Source organism: Suncus etruscus, chromosome 1 (genome assembly GCF_024139225.1).
Source record: "Suncus etruscus isolate mSunEtr1 chromosome 1, mSunEtr1.pri.cur, whole genome shotgun sequence".
Taxonomy (NCBI): domain Eukaryota; kingdom Metazoa; phylum Chordata; class Mammalia; order Eulipotyphla; family Soricidae; genus Suncus; species Suncus etruscus.
Window position 1 is genome coordinate 116,677,339 of NC_064848.1, and position 8,163 is coordinate 116,685,501.

Genomic DNA, 8,163 nt, shown 5'->3' on the forward strand with positions numbered 1-8,163 from the left:
TGACTATTGGCCTCAAAAATTAATTTGGTAAAAGATAGTATGGTAATAATATGCAGAGACAATATATACAAGAATCAGGAGGTACAGTCCATGTTAGAAAGCTTGCCACATAGAGTGGTGAATGCAGTTAGAATAGTGAACAGTCAGTCCACTGTGACACTGAATAAGAACTAGGTGCTGTAAAGGGATAAAGTGATATGCATAATACTCATTAGCAATAGCAAAAACCATGGTGTCAAAAAAAGGGGGGGGGGACAAGTAAAATCCCTGTACCATTGGGGGCATTGGTGGTGAGAAAGGTGCACTGGTGAAGAGTGGTGTACATTGTATGATTGACACTCCATCATGAACAACTTTGTAAACATGGTGCTTAAATAAAGTAATTATATGTATTTCTAAAAAATGTTAATTTGGAGGCATTTCTTTCTCTTATTATTTTAGAAATTATTAGTCTTCATATTTTAATTCCTTAGGCTATAGATCAAACCCATAGTCTCATATATGTGAAGCACTTGTTCTACCACTGATTTCTTCTTTGACCTAGTTGTTCAGTTAACATGTTATTTAATCTCATGTAACATGTTTAATCCCAGTAGCAGTTTATTACCTTTCTACTCTGACAGTTGAAAAAAACTTAATAGTTTTATTTTAAAAAATCAATTTATAGACTGTTTTTGTAGCTTAATAAGTGATATCCCTTGAGAATGCTTCATATATACTTGAAAAAAATGTGTATTCTATTTAAGTGCGATTTCTGTATAGATCTATTAAGCCTCTGCTTTATGTGTCATTTAAGGTTAATAGATCCTTATTGGGTTTCTCCCTAGACAATGTTTCTATTACTGTAAGAGGGTATTACAATCCCCACATTATTGTATTATGCTCTATTTTATCCTTTTATTCTGTATATACTTAGGAACTCTAATGCTGGATCATAAGTAATTTCAAATGCTTATATTATTTGTTTGATTGACCCCTTCATTGTTATTGTGATCTTTATCTGAAAGTTTATTTTGCCAATTATGTATATTTTTGTGCCAGATTTCCTCTCATTTTCATTTGTACAGAATATAGTTTTTCATTCCTTTTCTTTTACTCTGTGTATGTCCTTACATTTGAAGTGCATCATGGGGACAGCATATAGAATAGTCTTCCCTTTTTAACTCACACATCCATATCTTTTTATTAGACAATCTAAATCACCACACTCAAAGTAACTATTGATAAGTATGAACTTATCAGGGACTTATCATTTTGTTTATTTTTTTTCCTGATTGGTTTAATAGTTTTGTCCTATTCTTTTTTTCCTGCTCTCTTCTGTGATTAGATAACTTTTGATGATGGTATATTTATTATTTTGTCTCATATCATCTCCTCATATGAAGAGAAGCTTTTATTTTTATTTTTAGCATACTTGATTCCCCCTTCACCTTAACTTAGTAAAGCTCCCACTTCTTTGAAAGAAACAGCAACCTGATTTATGGAAAAATAAAAGGGATGTGAAGTGGTGTTTATGGGGATGGACACTAATGAGTAAATTCATTAATTAATCTTATATCAAAGCATAAAATCAATCAAAACAAACACTTTCCTCATGAATCGTTTTTTACTACTCTAAATTAAAAATACATAAATGTTATTGCCAATTCCTTCTAGCACGCTGTATTTTCCAAGAGTAGTGCAGCATGACTGGCCGGGATGATTTATAGTCTGTGATTAAAGGAGTAAGTGAATATCATCGGTAAATTATATGAGGTCAGGTTAAATCCTATGCCAGAAAAGCTTCTCAGTCATATGACCTATAACTTATCATGATGGCATTTAAGGTCTCTGGTTTTGACCTCACATAGGTACCTAGAGATCATAGTTATTTGGATCAGTAGCTGCTGGCAGTAGATAAATGCAACTTTCTGCTATTAAACATGAAGTCACAAGACAAAAATATTTCCCAATAACACAGAACCCTTTGATTTCCAAAATATCACCCACCTCACCCCCCAGTTCTTCTACAGTTTGCCCCAAGCTATCAGGCTCATCTATGGGCAGTGAATCACGTGCTTAGTAATGTTTTGGAGATGCAAGCATCTCAATGTCAAAGGCATCATCATGAGAAAATAGAAGTTATCATGGATAACATTTCTGATAGTATCTCCTGTTTTTTTTTTTCCCTACCTGATACTTCCTTATCCTATCACATCTAGAAGTGAGCCTTGTACCAGTTAATGATTAATAATATGTGACATACCCTTTATTCATCTCTGCCATCATTCCACACGACTCCACTTATTATGTTTGGCTTTGCCATCTCTCAAATCATGCCCCCTCTTCAAAGTCCTAGCTGCTCTTATATGGGCAGGGCAGCCATGCAGGTGTGCTTCAGGTGAACTTTAATATAGTTCATGCCTAGAAGTTTAATGTTACTTGTTTATTTTATATTAAACTGGAATTAAGATTGGGGAAATTAAGAGGAAAATGGGGGGGGGGGAGAAAGCACAAAGATGCAGACACCAGAAAATAGAGGAACAGCTTTAACTCCAAATATGTTTTTTGTTGATAGTGATGCTTTAAGTGTGACTGATCCAAATAACTATGATCTCTAGGTACCTATGTGAGGTCAAAACCAGAGACCTTAAATGCCATCAGTGATAAGTTATAGGTCATATGACTGAGAATTAGTATTTCTCTCCTGCACTAAAGCTTTTCTGGCATAGGATTTAACCTGACCTCATATAATTTATCCATGATATTCACTTACTCCTTTAATCACAGACTATAAATCATAAGTAATTGGAACAGTCATTTGAGCTATTCAACAAATGTTTATGGAGAACCAACTTAAAGTTAGACTCAGTTATAATTACTAGGGAACATAACAAAGGGAATTTTCTTGGAAGTATACTTTGAGGGAAGACAAGACAGATGGTAACAGAGAGATACAGACTATAGGAGAAATTTGAGTTGACATTTGAATGTCAAGAAGGAGCCAATGATGTGCTGTGCTGATTAAGAGCTTCCTGGAGTGAGAAGGGGGTATAAAAATGTTGTGATACACCAAACCCAAAGTCAACAAAAACAGAATCGATACCCAATCTTTAACAAGCTATACACAGACTGGACCAGTTATACTAGCAGTCAGGGGGTGGGGGTGGAGAGGGGGATGCTGCGAAGAGGATTGGAGGGAGGACAACACTGGTGGTGGGAATACCCCTGATTCAATGACACTACATACCTTAAATATTACTGTGAAAGATTTGTAATTCACCTTGGTCACAATAAAAATGATTTAAAAAAAACAACTTCAAAATAGGGGATATTGGCAGTAAAAAGAAAAAAAATTAAGGTGCTCGTCTTGCAAATGGCTGACTGAAGCCTTGCCAGGAGTGATCTCTAATCAAAGAGTAAGCCCTAATCACTGATATGGCCTCAAAAATAAAATATCGCTGTTTTGTGGTTAAAAAATAACAAAAAACAAAAAACGCTGTGCTAACGGGGCTGGAGCAATAGAGAATCGGTAGGGCGTTTGCCTTGCATGCGACTGATCCAAAATGGACCTGGGTTCAATCCCCAGCATCCTATATGATTCCCCGAGCTAGGAGAGATTTCTAAGCTCATAGTGAGGAGTAACCCCTGAGCATCACCGGTGTGATTCCCTCCCCCAGAAAGAAAAAAAAGAAAGAAAGAAAGAAGAAAGAAAGAAAGAAAGAAAGAAAGAAAGAAAGAAAGAAAGAAAGAAAGAAAGAAGAAAGAAAGAAAGAAAGAGAAGAAAGAAAGAAAGAGAGAGAGAGAGTGAAAAGAAAGAAAAGAAAGAAAGAAGATAGAAAGAAAGAAAGAAAGAAAGAAAGAAGAAAGAAAGAAAGAAGAAAGAAGAGAGGAAGGAAGGAAGGAAGGAAGAAAGAAAGAAGAAGAAGAAGAAGAAAGAAAGAAAGAAGAAGAAAGAAAGAAAGAAAGAAAGAAAGAAAGAAAGAAAGAAAGAAAGAAAGAAAGAAAGAAAGAAAGAAAGAAAGAAAGAAAGAAAGAAAGAAAGAAAGAATAGGGATCGGAGTGATGGCGTAGTGGTAGGGCATTTGCCTTGCACGCGGCTGACCCAGGAAGGACCTGGGTTTAATCCCTGGTGTCCCATATGATCCCCCGAGCCAGGAGAGAATTCTGAGCACAGAGCCAGGAGTAAACCCCTGAGCGCTATGGGGTGTGGCCCCAAAGCAAAAACAAAACAAACAAACAAACAAAAAAATGCTGTGCTAAGTAAAAGCCAGAATGGCTAGGAGTGTTTCATTCCCTAAAACTTGGTTTAGTTTTCATTTATAACCAGTGGCAAAATAGATACAAGATTTTCTATGGCTTTTACTTAGCACAGCATTTTTTGTGTGTGTGTGTGTGTATGCTACAGCTGGCACAAGTGCCATAGGTTCACCATCGAGGCTAGGGTATGTAACTCACATTGGACAATACAATCCAAATAGCTCCTTCTGAAAGAAAGAAAGATATATGCAGAACAAGGATTAGATAAATAGGATGAAGACCAACTCCGTCACAGTGTCAGACAGCCTTAACTGATCTGCTTGGGTCTTAAGCAATATCCAAGTGGAGGTGGAAAGATAAAACACAGGAGGAAGGCATAAATGCCAGGGAGTCTAACAGGAGAGATGCTTCAGTATTTTCCAGTAACAAAAAATAATATATTTCATTTTATTCCCAAGATAGGAAGCTATAAGTGTCTTCTGAATCTCCTACCAAAATCCAAGAGAACAAAACAAAACACACTTAAAAGAAAATAAAGGAAAAGAAAATTAGGTAGCTTTGAAAGCAGGAGCATCAGCGATGAACAGAAACTGGTCAATGTGAAGGGTGACACACAGCACCTAGTGTAATGAGCTATTAAGTGGAATAGGGGCAGAATATGGAGCCAAGCCAGAGATATGAGGATGGACCCCTAATGGGAGACAGAATGAAGTAAGAAAACATTACAAATAAAGCAGCACCATTTCTACTCGACTTGGTCTCCCACCCATCTACTCTGTTTAACCTCTCAATCAGTAAATAAAGGGTAGTTTGTAATATGCATCTCAATTTCTCATTCTTCCTCTTCTCACTCATTGAAGCTAAGGGATTTCTGGAGTCCATCCTTGTCTTCAAACCAGGGATCAACTGTTGTCAAGAAGATCTAAAAAGGGTCATGTAAAAAGGACTGCTTTTGTGAGGGGTAGAAGCTGTGATAGTAAAGATATTCACTTTAGCTGAGTTCTGTTAGCCACCAACCCAAGGAACAGGACATTCAATGAAACATGATCCAATCCTGCTTTTCAGCTTGTTTAGCACTAACCATTTACATTATTGACAGCAGCTGGAAGTTTTACTCTAGGCTAAGCTTTCAACCCACAGCCCCCTTAACCATGATGCTCTTCAATCACATTCCTAGCATGACCATGTAGGAAATGTCTGTTCCACTAAATTGTACACAGAATCATATATCTAGAGAGGAAATTTGCAGTTTGAGATATCACACATATTTACAGAGGCTCTTGCTACCTCCAGAGATCACAGCTACATCCTCAGCCAGTCAGGATAAAGTTGTCCATTTGTCAAGCTTATGCCACCAAGTGAGAGACAAGAAAGATTGTAATATTCAGCAAAAGACAATCCCTTGTCCCAAGTCCATTGATGTCACTCCAAATATCTTATCTTTGGGAATCAAGGGGCTATGGTCTCTCCTTTTGTGAAGTCAAGCCTACCAAACTTCCCCTACCAGATTCAGCTGATTATTTTTTTTTCTTTAGTTTTCCAAACTGGAATTGTTAATAGCCAGTTCAAATTTAATCATATCTGTCTTGGATAAACTCATAGAAGAGGCTCAGCGATCAGAGGAGCAGTTTCACTGAGGCCTAGTGTCTAAGACCTGACAATCAGTAATGTCCAAACTGTCAGTAAACTGCAAAGGCAGAAATATTAAGGAACCAAAATATCTGACATGCTGAGCACACAACTGCTCACCTGCACACATCCACATGTGTATAGAGACCACTGCACATTGCACAATGAGCCCTCTAGGGACAGCTCTTTCTGCCCAGGTTTTCCAAAGCTGGCTCCAGGCAATACATTCATTAAAAAAAAAATCTAGATTCCTAAGCTTTGTACTTTAGGTTTTAATAAAGGAATCTGGGCTTTTGTCTGATTTTTGTTATTCTTTTTTCTACTTAGCTACCTAACTGCTCCCAAACACAGGACCAGTCTATGTAACTGTTCTTGTTATCCTTAGCCTCTCTCATCATGTTGCAGCTGTTGAAATTCTTTTTTTGTTTTTTGTTTATTTGGGGGAACACCCAGCAGCGCTCAAGGGTTACACCGTTTTTTTTGTTTTGTTTTGTTTTTTGTTTTTTGATCAGGAATCGCTCCTGGCAGGCACCGGGGACTATGTGGGATCCCGGGATTCAAAGCACCTTCTATCCTGGTTGGCTGCTTGCAAGGCAAACGTCCTACTGCTGTGTTATCTTTCCAGCCCCTGAAATTCTTTTTTTTTTTTTTAGTAATACTATCTTTATTTAAGCACCATGATTACAAACATGTTTGTAGTTGGGTTTTAGTTACAGAAAAGAACATCCCTCTTCATCAGTGCAACCTTCCCATCACCAATACCCCCCATCTCTATCTTCCCCCACCCCCTGCCTGTATTCAAAACAGGTATTCTATTTCTCTCATTCATTACCATTGTCATGATAGTTGTTTGTGTAGTTATTTCTAGCTGCACTCACCACTCTTTGTGGTAAGCTTCATATCATAGGCCAGTCCTTCAAGCCATAATCTCTATTGTCTCTGGGTATTATTACAATAATGTTTTATTTTTCTTAAATCCCACAATTGAGTGAGACTATTCTTTTTTTTTTTTCTGTTGGTTTTTGGGCACACCCATTGGTGCTCAGGAGTTATTCCTGGCTCTGCACTCACAAATAGCTCCTGACAGGCTCGGAGGACCATATAGGATGTCAGGAATCGAACCCAGGTCTATCATGGATCGGCTGTGTGCAAGGCAAATGCCCCACCACTGTGCTACTGCTCCAATCCCAAGACTGAGACTATTTTGTATCTATCTCTCTCCCTCCGACTTATTTCACTCAGCATAATAGTTTCCATGTCCATTCATAGGACATAGGAAATTTCATGACTTCATTTTTTTCTGAAGGTTTCATGGTATAACATTGTGTATATATTTCTTTAGCCACTCATCTTTTGTTGGGCATCTGGGTTGTTTCCAGATTCTGGCTATTGTAAATAGCACCTCAATGAATATAGGTGTGCAGAAGGTATTTTTGTATTGTGTTTTTGTGTTCCTAGGGTATATCCCTAGCAGTAGTATAGCTGGATTATATGGGAGCTCAATTTCCATTTTTTTTTTTAGGAATAGCCATATTGTTTTTCATAAGGATGGACTAGACAGCATTTCCACCAGCAATGAATGAGAGTTCCTTTCTTTCCACATCCCTGCTAGTACTGATTGTTTTTGTTTTTGTGTGATGTGTGTCAGTCTCTGTGGCATGAGATGGTACAGACACTTCCTCAAGGAAGAAATACAAATGGACAAATAGCACATGAAAAAAATGATTATAATCATCAAGGAAATGCAAATGAAATTCTGAAGGAGAGCATTGCCCTGGCTGATCGGGCTGTTCCCAGGACCTCCAGGTAGGGAGCAGAAAGGGATGTGGCAGGTTCCTTTACCTTCCAAAGGTTGAAGGCCAACATCCTTCATATTACCAATCTGTGAACTTGAGGTAGAAGTAGCCACACTTAACTGCCAACCGCACCTCAAAGCAGAAGCCTAAACATGAATCCTTTATCTTCTGCGTGATGACCTCTAGCTTATTAGTATCCAGGCTGGCCAACAAAATCTCCATTTTAACCAGTAAAGGACTATGCAAAAAGCACTCTTAATATTCATAGCAGCACGGGTGGCAATACACCTGACTCAGCTGACTGCTAGCACCTAGGTCAAGAGGCCTCTCATAGTTGTGTTCCTGGAGGCAGACTGAGGATGCCCAAAGCTGTAGTAAAGTGACCCAGCAACAGCTGCTCTGGACCTCCGGGGCCTTCAGGTCTTTTGGAGACTCCTAGTATTGAAGCTTTGAACTTGAGCTCTGCCTGCACTTATCCACATGGGGCCCCGTGTTTCAC

General features: G+C 38.3%; 1 pseudogene; it reads right to left on the reverse strand.

Annotated features, from left to right (window-relative positions):
* Nucleotides 1-5,086: 5,086 nt before the first annotated feature.
* On the reverse strand, nucleotides 5,087-7,886 carry LOC126014487 (ataxin-7-like protein 3B; annotated as a pseudogene).
* Between the last annotated feature and the right edge of the window lie 277 nt (nucleotides 7,887-8,163).